This window comes from Bidens hawaiensis, unplaced genomic scaffold, assembly GCF_021521415.1.
Source record: "Bidens hawaiensis isolate Kalapana, Puna unplaced genomic scaffold, B.hawaiensis_p1.1 tig00003857_1, whole genome shotgun sequence".
NCBI classification, from domain to species: Eukaryota; Viridiplantae; Streptophyta; class Magnoliopsida; order Asterales; family Asteraceae; genus Bidens; species Bidens hawaiensis.
This window is the reverse complement of record NW_027491222.1, coordinates 1652519-1670326: the sequence shown is the minus strand read 5'-3', so window position 1 is coordinate 1670326 and position 17808 is coordinate 1652519.

Here is a 17808-nt window from a genome sequence, read left to right as displayed (position 1 = left end):
TGAGATACATCAGAGACCCGATCATCGATCGATAGTATGTTTGATCTACGGGACTCCCTTCAGGATCAGATGACAATAGCGGTCTTTCTGCCATTGGAGTATTAGCACTCTTGGAATCTTGAAGCTCAAACTTAGCCAGCATATCTTCAACATACTTTCCTTGATGCAACAAAATTCCCGTCGGACTTTGGCGAACCTGTAAACCCAAAAATGTTGTCATTTCACCCAACGAGCTCATCTCGAATCTTTTCTTCATAACACCCTCAAATTCTTTGCACAGATCATCACTGGTGGAACCGAAGATGATGTCATCAACATATATCTGGACCAGAATCAAATCCTTTCCGACAGTTTTCCAGAACAAGGTTTGATCAATCGTTCCCCGCTTGTAGCCGTGGTCAAGAAGGTGCGCGGTCAGTGTAGCATACCACGCCCGTGGAGCCTGATGTAACCCGTACAGAGCCTTGTCTAACTTGTAAACATGATCTGGTTTCTTAGAATCAACGAAACCCGGTGGCTGATCAACGTAAATTTCCTCTTTGACCTCACCATACAAGAACGTTGTTTTAACATCCATTTGATATACTGTGAACCCCATATACGATGCATAGGCCAGAAAAATTCTAATTGCCTCAAATCTAGCTACAGGAGCATAGACCTCTGTGTAATTTAACCCTTCAACCTGATGAAACCCGTGAACTACCAGTCGTGCCTTATTACGAACAATAACCCCGGTGTCATCTTGCTTGTTCCTAAAAACCCATCTTGTATCAAGAGCTTTCTTTCCTTCTGGTAGCTTAACCAATCTCCATACCTTCAATTTATCAAACTGATTCAGTTCTTCATGCATAGCATCAACCCAACTAGGCTCTTGAAGGGCCATCTCAACATTCTTTGTCTCGATTTGAGATATGAAACAGGAAAACATACAACTGTTTAGGTGTCCAGTCTGACTTCTGGTGGACACGCCTGCTTCAATGGGATCTATGACGTTCTCAATCGGATGATTCTTTTGAGTTCTTGATGGAATCACATGATCGGAAACATCACTGTTAGGTTGAAGATTTGTCACATTCTCCCCGGAATCAATAAGAGGGTTTTTCCACCCAGACGTTGTTGTACTGTGAGAGTACGAGGTGCCGGCAACGTATTCATCCGGAATGGCGTCGGAAAACAGTGTGCTCCCAAATATCTGACGAACGGAAATCTCCCCCTCAACATTTGTAGTATTCTCAGACGGGATTGGTGAACAATCGGTCTCTAAAGATTGTTTAGGCTGGTTATCGGTTGTTGTCGAAACACTGGTCAGCTCAGTAACATCATCATCCAGTAACGGAGAAATGTGAGACAGTGACTGAGAACTGTCTTGTGTAGTTTCCACTGTAGGACCACCTTGAGATTCTGAGTTGATGACTGGAAACACATTGAATGGCTTGAAGAGTTCATTGTAGTCGAATAACCAATCGGGACCGACACGGGCGTCAGTCTCATTTTCTTCTAACCAACGAACTTCATAAGACTCTAGAATCTGCTTGGTTGACTTGTTGTAGACCCTATATGATGTATTTCCCGCATAACCAACAAAGTAACATTCATCTGCCACGGCCCCAAACTTTGGAGTGGTTTCTAGATTTAGTAAAGTGCACGGACACCCGAAAGCTCTGAAATGTGCGACAGTGGGTTTATGACCATAAACAATCTCATACGGAGTCTTCATCTTGGACTTGTTGATTATTACCCGATTCTGAACATAACAAGCTATGTTAATGGCTTCTGCCCAGAAGAACAGTGGCAGTTTAGAATCACATAACATCGTTCTTGCTGCTTCGATTAGAGTTCTGTTTCTTCTTTCAGCGACACCATTTTGTTGAGGCGTCCATGGAGCACTGTACTGACGAAGCACCCACTTTTATAAGCAAAAATGATTCAGAACTGCATTCTTGAATTCCGTTCCATTATTACAACGGATTCCTTTCAGCTTTAAGTTCAATTGATTCTCCATTAACACCACAAACTTCTTGATCTGATCTGCAGTTTCAATCTTATTTGACAAGAAAAAACACCCATGTAAAACGTGAGTAGTCATCAGTAATAACAAGACAATAACAGCTACGAGACAAACTTAAAACATGAACAGGCCCAAAGAGGTCCATATGAAGTAACTGAAAAATGGACGAAATGGTATTGATTAACTTAGGCTTATGAGATTTTCGATGATGTTTTCCCAAAGCGCAAGCCACACATTTTTCAACAGTCACAAAATCCTTGATTGGTAAACCACACACTAAATTGTTTTAGCAAGACGATTCAGGTTTTTAATATTAGCATGACCAAGTCGTCGATGCCAAAGCATCGCATTATGTTCTGAAACTTTGGAAAACAAGAATGTTATTTCGTCAGGAACATTTTTGTTCTAACGAAACATTAGAAATAAAATTATTATCAAAATCAAAACAATGGTCGTCATCCTCATCGGTCCACTCCTTCACAATTACTTTTTCTACACATGAAGTAGACACGTTAGAATCATTCATACTTGAAGTAGATAGACCGGTGTTTGTAGAGCCGGTCCCCTCACCCTTATCTTGTTTACCATACTTCAAGTCCTTATTCTTTTCTTCCTGTTCTTTGGTGACAGGAGTAGGGACATAATTGTGGTTGTATGGTGGGGGAACCTGACTGAATCCTATCCCCTCACCTTCATTTTCTTTTCACCAAAGTTTATTTTCAATCATTGAGTTGACAACTTTACTAGACCCATCAAATTTCTTAAAATTGAATTCAGGCTTTTCAAACTTGCTGGTTAGATTTAAAATTTCTGATTTGGAGGCTTCCAATTTAGCAGTCAACTCAGCGATTTCTTGTTTAGCATCAAGATGGTGACAGCTCTTTATGCTAAAATCATACTTAAGCTTTTTGTCTTTGTTAAGAGATTCTATTTTGTCTAGAAAACCTTTTTCATTTTTCTTAAGCTTAAAATTTTCTGATTTTATTCTTTCCATATCTCTACTTAGACTGTCATTATGAAGTTGATACATTTCAATTTTCTCACCACAATTTAGAGAACATGGTTGAAAACGTACCTCAGATGAATCCGGAGAAGTGAATGCCATGTATGCAAACTGGAGTTCCTTGACCTTTTTCTCAGCGGTGTTTTCCTCTTCAGATTCCTCAACTGTGGCAAAATTTGCTGTTTGATTTCCGATGTTAAGCGCAGCCATCTTCCCTTCCCACGAGAAGGTTTGAGCAACCATACCCCTTTCACCATTTCCCGAACTCCCTCCAGCCTCACCCCGAGCATTCCCAACTGGAACCAATGCCCTTTCAGTATTTCCTTCCTTAGCTGGATTAGTACATTTACGAGCAAAATGACGCGGCTCGTGACAGTTGTAACATCTGAGGGTCTCTTTGTTAAAACCCACATTTTGGTTATTAGGCATGTTCCAGTTATTTCTACCCGTCCTCCTAGTAAACTTCTTTGCACGGAAAATTGCCGTGGCAATTTGCCACGAGATGTCCATTTCTTCAACATCATCAGGATGAATATGATCAAGTTCAGCAGTAACCACTGGTTGAACCAAGTCTCCGGCCAGAAAGGCATGATACAAATTCATAAAACCCGCCATTAGAGCAATATTTTCTTGAGTTTCTTTAGGTATAGTGGGAATTTGGGTGGAGTTTACACTAGGAGTGGTTTTTCCAGAATCACTGGTAGACTGACCAGATTTGGTGAAAAATACTGGAGCTGGATTGGGTGAATTTGATGATGATGATTGACCAAGGGTAGATGAGAACATCTGAAAGTTTCCCTGTGGTGGTAGTTGAGTGGGCTTGAATAGTGAGAAGCTATCTTGAGACATGAGGGCACTGTTAGATGCAATGTTATATCCAGCAGCGCTATAAGAGCTAGCATGATTTATTTCCCGCTGTTTATCATCCATATCACAGGCTTTAATAGTTGCAATCATTTTATTCATGCTCATTCTGTTAAGATCTTTGGTCTTTTTAATAACTGCAACATGCATGTCCCAATTCTTTGGCAGAGAATTTACCAACTTGTTGTTAATCTCTGAGGTTTGTAGAAAGATTCCAGCAGTTCTCATTTTAGTTACAAGGGATATAAAACTTTGAAGTTGGGATTCCAGTGCCTCTCCCAGAACATGATTAAACATATTAAACTTCTGTCGCAGCAGATCTTGGCGACTTCTTTTCATATCCTCATTTCCCTCATAAACTTCTATCAGTACGGCCCACAACTCTTTAGCTGATTGGAGTTCTCTAAACTGAAGCGCAATCTCGGGTGTGAGTTATATAGTTATAGTTGAAAGAGCTTTCTCATCTTCTTCAACCTTTTCAAAGTCAGCATCATCATATAGAGCAACTGGTTTTATAAGGACCTCGGTTGGTCCATCCTTTTGATAAGTGATTCTTTGAGGTCCTCTCACGATGCTTTTCCAAATTTTTGAGTCTTTCATCTTGGCATAGTGTTCAAAACGGAATTTCTATTCATTGAACCCTTCGGGGGATAATAAACGAGGTACACGAGTAGCAGTACCCATGATGGAATCAAGCTCTTGGTGAAGAGATGAGTTGATGGAATTGCTGCCATTTGTTAATTGTGTCTTTCAATTTGATTACTGATTGTTTTGGGTCCAATTAAAAATAAGTCCAATAACCAAGTCCAAATAGAACAGGCCCACTGGCCTGAGTACAGTGAAACAAATTGACCGAGAACTAAGGTATTGACTAAGGTTGACCGAAAACACAAATGTTGACTAGTAAATAAGCCGAGCACTAGAATGTTGACCAATCCTTGACCAAGAACACCAAATGGCCGAGAACTAGAGTATTGACCAGTTCTTTGACCGAGAACAAGAGTTTTTTGGCCGAGAACACTTATTATTGACCGAAAACCAAGGTTGGCCGAGAACTAAGTTTAGTGAGGAGCTGATCTTGGCCAAAACTATTGAAAGATGGCCGAGAACTAGCTGAAATGGCTGAAAACTAGTCAAACAGTTTGACTTTTGGCAGTAACAACCTTCCGAGTTTAGTGGGATTTGATTTGTTTCCAAAAACACAACCAATCTTTCACCAAAAATAATTCTTTTTCTTCTCCGATGACCTTCTCGCCGGAAAACTCACCTGAACACCAAACAAGCCGAAGTCTTGAATCTGTTGATACACAATAACGAGCCTGAATTCGTCAAAGGCTCTGATACCAATTGTAAGTCCCGAATCTGGATCACTACAATATGATATCAACCAAACGAGTATTGGTGCGGAATACCAACACTCGGTGATTCAAAAACACAAATAATAACAAGAGAAGTAACACACGATTGCTTCAAAACACACGTATATTATTGAATACGTCGGGTGCTTAAGCACTTACAATACTCGATCACACAATACTAGGAATGAACAACCCTTAACCCTATACACAACATATCTATATATAGGGACACCAACTGACTAGTTCGGCCCAAACAACCAAAAGCCCACCGAGAACACATAAGTGTTCTCGGCTCACATACAAACCCAAAACACCCAGCCCAAATAGAAAAACAAAATACATAATAAGCTCAAACCACAAAACTAGGCCCAACAAACGCAATATAGTGTTTTTAAAAGTTTAATAAAGCAATATTAAGTTTAATAAATCCCTTGGCAAAAATACTCCAAAGTGTCTCGTGTCATTTTTCCGCCATTTTTAAGTACTTGTCGTTGATGTTGGTCGTAGTTCCGTAGGAGAGCACGCATAACACTGTCGTGCACTTCTGGTAATTGGTGAATCCTAACATCCCTCGTGCGTTCTGTTTTGCTTAAAGTAATCATACTCGCGCTCCAAATCATTGTCAATGCACAAAAATAAACATTTAGATATCCGTAAGTGACGTCTAAGAGACTTCGGGTTCTTGTATGTCGGCGAGTCAACAAAATAGTCCTCCATCAAACGCGTGTTGGCGCCCTCATGGTCTCGTTCAACATATTCTCTTCTCAAAACCGGTTGAGGAGGAGAATAAATAGATTGAATATACTTTGCCGCAAGCGTACCTTCACTTGTACCGCTTCCTCCTCCGCCTCGTCGTCGGCCGTATGCTCGTTAATTTGCAAATATCGATTGATTATGTCGGACGAGGAGGGAGAATCCATTCTGTTGGTGGTTTGAATAGAAAGTTTGCAGAGAAAGTTTAAAAGTGTGAGGAATTTGTAGAGATTGTTTTAGAAAGTTTAGATGTTTTGTTATATATATATATATATATATATATTAAATAATCGTTGAATGACGGTCATATTGACCAAAGTGGGGAAATCAGTAGGGAAAAGAGATGTTGATCAGCGTTGTGTTAAGAGCCCCCCCCCCAAAAAAAAAAGCGCCCCGATGGTGATGTACCCAGCGTTATGGGGCACCTTGAGGGTGAGAAGCGCCCCACTACGTTGGGTGTAAGGAACCAAATTGTGATATCAAAAGGATTTTGTCTTTTTCTTTTCCTCTTCAAAATTATCACGGCCTCCTCCAAAAGTTACCAAAAAGAGCTGTCTAAGGTCGGGTATTTCAAATATTTAAACAATTTTTGATTTACTTTAATTTTGCAGTTCGGTTTGATTTGGCTCATTGTGTTTCTGTTTTATTATGAGCAAAATACAATCAACACTGAATAATTTCAATTTTCAAGAAAGTCAAAATAAGCTATCAATTATTAGTTTGAGTTGACTATATCATTTTAGTCATGATTTCAGTTTAGCTAAAATAAATGTGATATCTTTTTAGTTTTGAACCTCCTACCGTAAAGATCTTATTCCGCCACTGAAAAGAGTATAAGTTTAACTTTTCTAAACTATATCTATATTTTAGATAATAGTTAGATAATAGAATGCGGGTGTAAATTTAGTGATTTTGTTAATAGTAAAATGTGAATGTTCTTAAAAGGTTCAACCAGTAAGGTTTAGCTTTTAAAAAGTACCGAAATTTTTAGTTTGGAAGGTTCTTTAAAATGTTTGGCAACATTGGTGATAGGCTGATATCACTCGACAAGAATTGGACCACTTTATATGGTCTTAATAACGTTGATGGTGACACTCAACAAGATTTAGAATTTATGGAAGTAAAAACCCCACCTTAATGTGTAAATAGATTTTTTTTGTAGCAGGGGGCGGACCTACAATATAGGTGCAGGGGTCGGCCATTTTCTATGAGAAAAAAATATTTAGTGTTATATACACAATAAAATCCTAACCAACCCCTGTTAAATTTCAACATCAACGCCCTGTAAAATGTTTAAAAGTAGAGAAGAATAAAAAAAATGATCTAAAAACCCACCGGAATTTATTCCGGCAAGAATTATAGTTGCAGGTTTTATGTAGCAATTGAGTGGGAAAAATGGAACCAAGATGTCTACTATTTTGTTTTTTATGTAGGTTAGCAAAGATATAAAATATAGGGTTATTCAATTTACAAGTACTTTAGATTTCTTTTTCTTATCATTTCAAATAAAGATATGAAAAAATTAATAAATACTTTATACTGTAAATAATAGAAAAAACCAAAATGATAGTTTTGATTACTTGACTCTTTTACTTTATTATCCTACTCAATAATTTTAAAAATTAATAAAAAGTTATTATACGTTAGTTGTGTAAACATATATATAATGAGTTTCTCATTAAGAGTTTATGTCTTCTTCATTATACACCCAAACAATATAAATTGTCTTTAACTACATTGTTTTTTATGTGATTTGAATGTAATCCAGGCTCAACATCAATTTAAATTTAACGTGTAAGTAATCATTAATTTGATTTCAAATATACTACTATTCAACTTTATACTTTTACGAATTTATATAATATGTATTTTGTCCATTATTAAATGTATTATAAATATTATTTTGTGCATAACTTGTATATATTTTATTAAGTGATGCATAAACTTTATCTCTATTATATCGCATATGTAAGTTAGTGTAATTTTGCAACTCGGGCTCAGGGCACTGCCATCTAGGTCAGTCTGGTGATTGACGATTTTTTTATGTGTTTATAACTAAAGTTTTATCTTTTTATTATATGACCCGACCCGATCCGTCTTGGATGAACCGAAATTTTTTAATATACAGTGATAGACAATTAATCCCCAATACTTGCGACCCCTGTAAAATAGATTCCTGGATCTGTCACTGTTTTGAAGTAGTTTATATATATATATATATATATATATATATATATATATATATATATATATATAATTTCGTGAACTATCTATGTTAATATAGGAGATATTTATAATACATGTTTCCGCTACATGCTGTTAAAAAATTGTAACATCTTGTTTCCATAATATAAATAAGTATTTCAGATTTGTATTTATATTATTATATATATAATATATATATATACACTAACCCATAATTTATACTTCAAACATGGGTTATATACATCATGTTCGATCTTTCAACGTACCAAGGCTCGATCAAACATTTCTATTCATGCAAAGGTAATTCACCTGAAAAACATTATTTACGATAACATTAGCAAAGCTAAGTGAGTTCGTTTATCGAAATATAATAATGTTTTTCACATCACAATTTTAATCAACAATCCACCACCATATTTTTTTTATGGTAATTTATTATTTAAGATGTAATTTTACTCTTATCATATAATTGTGATTTATTCTCATACTTGAATTAATATTATTAAGTAAGTTTTAAGATAAATGATAAATGGTTACTAGCATGAAGAGATGTTCACTCGGTTAATTTATAATATATATATATATATATATATATATATACTAGTTTTTTTCCTTTTTATTACGGGGTTGTTTATATTATTTGTTTTTAATATTTATTTATTTTTTAAATTTTTATTTATTTAGTTTGATAATAAATTGTTTCACAAATAAATGAGATGTTATAACCCGGTTTAAAACTATATGGGTTTGATGAGACCCAAAACCCGTTTATTTTTTTTACTATAAAATTGGTTTTTAATTGTAAATAATACATATCTTTTTTAAATAAATCATATTTTAATTTTTAGTATATTCCTACTTTATAGTATTTTTATATCAAATATTTGGTGAAATTGGTTTTTAATTTAGTGAGATGTTATAAACCGTTTAAGAAATATCTGGGTTTGATGAGACTAATACCCGTGAATTCGGGTCAAATGCATGAAAAGCCTTCATTTAAAAATCAAGCAAATCCGGTGACTCCAAAAAAAGGGATGTTAGGACTGATATTTTCTCTGCTGATGATATATTATCCTTGAAGATATGTCTGGATCAGTTATCCTCTTGAAGAGCTCCAGAATTCTGTCGAAGATCAAGGATCCTCAGATGTTAGTATCATTAGCAATTGTTTCACGTGTGTAGGTTATTATTCAACAGAAGTAACGACTTTGTGACTTGGTCTACCATAAATTTCGCTACTGGAGGCTCCCAGCACGTGGTCAATGAACGTTGGAGGAGTTGTGGAATAGTGGCAGATAATTAGGACTTGTTGTTATTTGTATTTTCTTTATAAACATCGAGATATGATCGATTTAGAACTCACTTGTATTCTCAAACACACTAGAGCAGAATCAATAACTCTCTCTACACACTAGCTTACTTTGTAACATCGATCACAATCTCCAAACACTTGTAACCCTTTTTTGTGATTAATAAATTGGTGATCAACGAGTTGTCATCACCCGGGGTTTTTTTCTTTTTATTTGAAAAAGATAAAATGGTTTTTCCTCGTACCAAATTGTGTTGTTCATTCCATTTTCGTTAATATATTCATTGTTATCGTGTTAGCACTAGACCTCACTTTACAGATTTGGATACATTATCCTTGGTAGATTTTTATCCAAAACAAGGGGGAAGCGACCACATCGCGACACGTAGGATTTTTATGGTTTCGTTTATATATATATATATATATATATATATATATATATATATATATATATATATATAATACTATTGTTATTTAAATTGGTTACATATTACGTATTAATAAAAATATATTATCTATAGTATATATAATACATCAAACAAGGGTAAATTAAGACACTCATTTTTAAGTAATTTACAACACTTAAAGCATGATGTATATGTGTTAGTAAGGGTAAACTTGTCTTTTAATTACAATTCATTCAACTTACAAGTTTGATCCCTCATATTTAACCATATTATGTTTTTAATTTAAGTTGTAAACTAACTTCTCACCCATGATTTTTAAACGATAATAGCCTTTTTAAACGTTAATATTTTTATAAAAAAATTTACACCATAAAAACGAGCATTTTATTCTCTTTAATTTGGATATGATATTGTTATAATTTTTTTCATTTTAAATAAATTAATATGTTACGTAGGGGTGTTCAGTGTCGGTTTGGATGATTTTTTAGTTAAACTTGTTAGTCCAACCGTTAATACTGATTTTTTTGTCGTCCAAACCCAAACTCAACCATTGAAAGTTGAACCCGAATTGTTACTAACGGCCTGGTTCCAGTTTGGTTTCACAGTTTAAACTTTAATAATAAATTTAGTTTAAAATAATTGTTAATTTAAATGTACCATCAATTTTAACTAAACACTAACATAATATGATACTTGAGAGGATCATAAATAAAAAATGATAATTTTAGCCATATAAATGGTAATTTTAATGGAAGATCAAGGACGTAAAATAATAACAACAAAGATCACAAAATGAATTATACTGCAATTAGATTAATTTAAGGTTTTATAGCCAAGTTATTTGTAATAAAAAGATTATGTTCAATTGAATTTTAACTATATCTAATATATATTACAAACATATCTAATAATTAATAATAAAAAACATTAAAATGCATTCAACATTTACAGTCTAGTCTGGTTTCATATGGCCGGTTGCCAGTATAAACCGCGAACCAACAGTTCACTACGTTTTGAAAATTTTGAAACCGACCAACAAACCGAAAGTAAAAAAAAAAACAAGAAGTCAAATCAATGACCGGTTTAAACGATTTCAAGGTTTTAACCAACCATAAACACTTATATTTGTTACGTGATTAACAGGTGCAAACACCCGCTGTATCACGTGGATACCCGTCTAGTAATAATAATATATAGATGGGTGGAGATAAATATGGCTTAAAAAGCCTTTGGAAATGTTTGGGCAGAAGCTACAGCTCATAAGTGAAATAAGATGCCACGTATTCTTTAGATATTTGCCTCCATGACACGTGTAGAATTATTCATCATGAATTTAGAATATTATACTCCCTGCCATCTCAATTTTTAAGGAAAATTAAAAAATAAAAGAAAACAAACAAATAAATCAAGAGATATATAGGTGGTGAGGTTTTCTAAAAAATAAATAGAAGACTACGTTCATATAGGATTGGGCGACCGCGTAAAACATAATTATGGGCTAGTGGCTGACCTTGCATCGTAATAAATATTTGGGATTCAAATGAGTGTTTCAAGTCATCAACGTCAAGAGGTAAAACACTACACCTGAATATATTTGGTATTTTGCTAGCATAAAAATAGCAATATTATATCCGGCATGGTGATTAGAAATTTTCGAGGTTATATATATATATATATTGGTTATAAGAGATAAAAAGAAGTTGACAAGGGTTCACCGGAGAAGTTATCTAGACGTCTAGTGAGTTCATACGACTCTTCATAGATTTTATATAATTTAGTCATAAGATTATTTGGATGATAGAGCATGTGTAAACATGATTTTTATTTGCATGAGTAATGATAGGTGAAAACATATATACACTACATATTTTTAACTCAAAAAATTATGAGACCGGTTTAAAATATATTATTAAATTAATAATGTAATAAGACGTCTTAAAATAGGGTGTTAGAAAAACCAAAAAGAAAAACATATATACACTACATATTTTTAACTCAAAAACGTGGAACAACAACAACCGTGGAGTTAGAACAAGAAAGGAGTGTTTTCAAAAAAAAAAAAAATGGGCCACTAGATCTAAGTAGAAAATGGTGTGTTTTAACGTTCTTTCTTCCTATACTTTTTAAACACTAACCACTTATTTCATTTATATAATGTGTGTATATTATAGGGGTGGTTCATTAGAAACGCCAACATGGCAAAACATTTTGTGCCACAATTCATACTCTGAAATTACATTTCATTTTTAAGTAAGTTGAATATCCTTCATTTTGGGAACTTTTGGTTTTAAGTATTGAGTGTGTTTTTGATTCGTTGGGTAATTTAATTTGGGACAGGGTGTGGCAACTGCCCAAATCCGACCCGACCCAGGTACCCGTTTTCGGATCCGATTTTAAGATTTAAAATTTGATTATAATCTTTATAAATTTATCAAATATATATATATATATATATATATATTACTAATAATGATAATAATAATAATTCCCTTCCGCCGTCCCGCCCCTTTTTCTCTTAACTCTTTGCTTGTCCTTTGGTTCTTCCCGCCTAAGGATGTCTGCGCAGCTCCACGCGCCAGACTCCTTACAAGGAAGCTTGCGTGAAGACCAGCTGTTCCTGCGATACGCGAGGCGAACTGTTCCCGCGGCGCGCAAAGGATTGTAGTTCTTCCCGCGGCGCGCTAAGGATTGTAGTTCTTCCCGCGGCGCGCTAAGGATTGTTCTGTCTGCCTTCGCCCTCGCGCACTCAAGCCTTCTCGCACTAGACACTTAAGTCTTTTCTCCAGTTTAAGCCAGCCTGTATGCTTTTGAAATATCTTATCTTCTGTGCTATACCTGCCAAGGTATGGGCACAGTAGGCCAGATCTGACATCTGTCCGAAAAGTCACTTTCGGCGCAGCTTGCTTACCAACCCTCTTGGTTGTTAGAAAAAGTAACTGGCATAATCTTTTAAAAATCTTCTTTTCCATGTCTTGAACAGTACTTTGACTGACCCCTCCCATACTATGAACAGTAACCTGTCAGCCTTCCCCATCCCCTGCAGCTGCCACCATATCTCTTGCTTTTGATATCTTTTGCTTTGATTTGATAAGATCTTTTTCCCCAATTCAAGGGATGTGTTCCCTAGGGTTTTCCTATAAATAAAACTAATTTCTTGGATAATTAAACACTACACTCAAACACTTAAACACTCCCCAAAATCTTTCTCCCTTACTCTCAGCCGAAGATCCTCAGCGACGCCTCCACTCCCCTCTTTGCAATCCGTCTTCTCTTCTTTTCTGCCCAGAAATCTCGGTAAATATATAATATATAATTTTTTTAAATAATTTGTTTAAGTGACTTGCATATATTCAAGACATAAAAACCAATCGTTAAACCAATAACCTCTTATTTATAGGTTAACTTTCGCTTGTTTAAAAGTTGGTTCTTGCGTTATCTTTCAACGCACCTTTTACAAGTGAGTAATCTCGTACAGATTGGTATCAGAGCTCCGTGACTTTAGGATTAGGTGGTTAGACGTAACGACCTAGAATACCTAAGAGTCCCTTCTTGCGCATGAGAAAAATCTCATGATTGCGCGCTAATTGTTAATTACTCGATATTTATAAAATATGCTTGCGCATACGCAGCACATGATTTCATGTTTTATCCGCGATCTTTCGATTTTTATTGTTAAATTTCAATTCGTTTCTTTACTTACATATTCGTTTGTTGTTGGGACTTTACATTGAAAATCCGAAAAGTCATGGTGATACATGAATAGTTGATTTTCAATCCCCATTAACTTTATGTTCTAAAATTGAAGATTTGAAAAGTCATGGTGATACATGAATTGTCAACCTCCAATACTCATTTACTCGTATATTTTAAATTGAAGATTTGAAAAGTCATGGTGATACATGAATTGTCAACCTCCAATACTCATTTACTCGTATATTTTAAATTGAAGATTTGAAAAGTCATGGTGATGCATGAATTGTCGATTTTCAATTCGAATTCATTACCTGTATTAAGTTTGCATTTAAATTCATATTTTACTTCAAAATTTGATAGCATTTAACTCCGCGAAACAAGCTTTACAATGATATACTTTGCGCTAAAACGATTTCCCATACCAAGATATTAACAAAAACTAAAACTTTTATAGAATGCCTCCGCTATCAGCTCGCCGTCATCAGAGAGAAGCCTCGCGCAGATGTATGCAGCGTCGTTCCCAGGAAATGGCCGCCGCAATAGCCCAAGCCTTAAATCAAAATAATACCAACCCCTCCGGATACAATATTAAGTCCTTTAATGCGGGTAACCCTCCGAAATTCACAGGGCTCGAAGGAGCCACCGTAATGCTCCAATGGCTCGAGAAAATTGAGAACACCTTCCTCCATACCCATTGCCCTCCAGACCGACGAACCTTATACGCCTCAAGTGTCCTGGAATCAAGGGCGCTTACATGGTGGAACGGAGTAGCTCACGCGCGTGGCGCAGAGGCTGCTTCTAGCATGCTCTGGGAGGAATTCAAGGATCTTTTGACTCGAGAATTCTGCCCTCCCAACGAAGTAAAGCGCCTTGAGGAGGAATTTTGGAACTTGAAACAGTACAGTGGCGAAGCGCGCGAGTACGCTACGCGCTTTCACGAACTAAGTTTGCTTGTCCCGCACCTAGTTACCCCTTCCCGCCGCGCCATCGAAAAGTTTCTTGGGGGTCTCCCCATGGAAATTCAAGATTCTGTATGGGCCAGGAACCCAGTAACCCTCTTTGACGCCATCGAGTTGGCCGCTGTGCTCAGCGACAACCATATCAGGGCAGGAACCCTGTTCCTGCGGGGAGCCGAGAAGACCAAACTCACCAAGACTGTCCCAGAACCAACAGAAACCAAGCGAGAACCCTCAAACCGTAACAACCTCAAACGCAGGCACAAACCCAATCATCAAGCCTACGCGCTTACCAACCCGCTCATTGTCCAGCAACCCGCCTACCAACCTCCAGTACACGCTCCTAACCCACTGTCAACCTACCCAACACCCCCTGTAGTCCATAACTATGCCTTAACCAATTCCGCGCTCCCTGCCCCGTCAACTAAGAAACCTTACACAGGAAACCAACCCTTTTGCCCAACCTGTAAACTTCATCACCCAACTCAAGCCCCGTGTCGACAATGCAACCGATGTGGCCGTATTGGTCACACTGCTGAGTACTGTAGAGTCCTTCCCGCCAACCCAATCGCGCAAACACCACCAACCTACCCGCAAAACCCACAATCAACCTACCATAATCCACGACCCAGGTCGTGCTATAACTGCGGTGACCCCAGTCATTTCCGGAACGCGTGCCCGAGACTGCAAGTACAAATTACGCAAGCTAATCCGGTTAACCAAATTTCAAACCAAGTGGCGCGCGGACGAGCTTTTAATATAACCGCGCACCAAGCGTAAGCGAATAATGACGTGGTTAATGGTACATTTTTACTTAACGGACAATATGCATCTATACTTTTTGATACTGGCGCCGATAGGAGTTTTATTTCTCGCGCATTTGAACAAAAACTTGCGCGACCGCGAATAAACTTAAACGGAAACTTTACAGTTGAAATGGCTAACGGTGAAACAATTATAATAAACTCCGTGATCAAAGATTGCACGCTTAACCTTAATGAACACGATTTTCTAATCAACCTCATTCCCATGCCTCTTGGAAGTTTTGATGTTATTATTGGTATGGACTGGCTCTCGCAAAATCGCGCCGAAGTAATCTGCGCCAAGAAATTGATTCGCATTCCTCGGGAAAATGGTCAAGATCTTCATATCTACGGCGAGAAACCATCTAACGGTCTTAAACGTATGTCATGCACTGAAGCCCGAAGACTTTTACGAAAGAAATGTGTCGCGTTCTTAGCTCATGTGGTCAAACCCGATGAAGGAAAGAAGAAACTTCATGAAATCCCCATCGTGCGTGACTTTCCTGAAGTCTTTCCCGAAGATCTTTCTGGTTTACCTCCCGCTCGGGAAGTCGAGTTTCGTGTTGATCTTGTTCCTGGTGCATCCCCCGTAGCCAAATCTCCTTATCGACTTGCACCCGCTGAAATGCAAGAATTAGCAAGTCAACTTCAAGAGTTGACCGACAAAGGATTCATTCGCCCTAGCTCTTCGCCGTGGGGTGCTCCGGTTTTGTTCGTTAAAAAGAAAGACGGTTCGTTTCGCATGTGTATCGATTACCGCGAGCTGAACAAGCTCACCATTAAGAACCGGTACCCCTTACCGCGTATTGACGACCTCTTTGACCAACTCCAAGGTGCCTCTTGTTTCTCCAAAATCGATCTCCGTTCTGGCTATCACCAGTTGCGTATCCGCGAAGAAGATATTCCCAAAACTGCCTTTCGAACCCGCTACGGTCATTTTGAATTCTTGGTCATGCCCTTCGGTTTAACCAACGCACCCGCTGTCTTCATGGATCTAATGAACCGGGTGTGTAGGCCTTTCTTGGACCAATTCGTGATCGTGTTTATCGATGACGTTCTGGTATATTCCAAAACCAAGGCCGAGCATGAACAACATCTTCTGTTGGTGTTGCAAAAGCTTCGAACCGAACAACTCTATGCCAAACTCTCCAAGTGTGAGTTTTGGTCTGACGAAGTACAGTTTCTTGGTCATGTTGTAAACAAGATGGGTATTCATGTCGACCCATCCAAAATTGAAGCAATCAAGCACTGGATTACACCGACCACTCCTACCGAAATCCGTTCCTTTTTGGGCTTAGCTGGTTACTACCGGCGATTCATTTCGAACTTCTCAAAAATCGCCTTGCCTTTAACAGCATTAACGCACAAAGGCAAACCGTATATTTGGGGCTCGAAGCAAGAAGAAGCCTTTCAAACGCTCAAGCGAAAGTTGTGCGAAGCTCCTGTTCTAACGTTACCAGAGGGTACTGACGACCTTGTCGTTTATTGTGATGCCTCCAACCAAGGTCTCGGTTGTGTACTTATGCAACGAGGCAAAGTTATCGCTTACGCGTCAAGGCAACTCAAAATTCATGAAAAGAATTATACGACTCACGACCTCGAACTTGGCGCAGTTGTATTTGCCTTAAAAATCTGGAGACACTACCTCTATGGTACTAAGTGCATCATTTACACCGACCATAAAAGCCTTCAGCACATTTTTGATCAAAAGGAACTTAACATGAGACAACGCCGATGGAACGAACTCATCAGCGATTACGATTGTGAGATCCGATATCACCCTGGAAAGGCTAATGTGGTAGCCGATGCGCTCAGCCGCAAACCCAGTCAACTCAACTGTATTTTGCCGCGCACGCAGCTTCACTTCGCGCCGATCCAAAGCAATCTTGAATCGCGCATTCGCGACGCGCAGCGCGCATCGATCAGCAAAGGCAACCTACGCGCCGAGTTAGCGTGTGGTGCGGAAGCGCATCTAGTCCCTAACCTGAATGGAACTCTCTGTTATCTCAATCGCATCTGGATTCCCAATGATGAGATTCTTCGCACTGACATACTGAGTGAAGCGCACAAAACTCGGTATTCCATTCATCCTGGCGCTGACAAAATGTACAAAGATTTGCGCCTTACTTATTGGTGGCCCGGTATGAAAAAGGATATTGCTGTGTTCGTAGCTAAATGCCTAACTTGTTCTAAGGTAAAAGCTGAACATCAACGCCCATCTGGTTTGCTCGAACAACCAGAAATTCCTACGTGGAAATGGGAAAGTATAGCAATGGACTTTATCACCAAGTTACCCTCGACCGCAAGCAAACATGATAGCATTTGGGTAATAGTGGATCGATTGACCAAGTCTGCCCACTTTCTGCCCATTCGTGAAACCTACCGTGTTGAACAACTTGCGCATCTTTATGTCAAAGAAATTGTCTGCCGTCATGGTACTCCCTTGAGC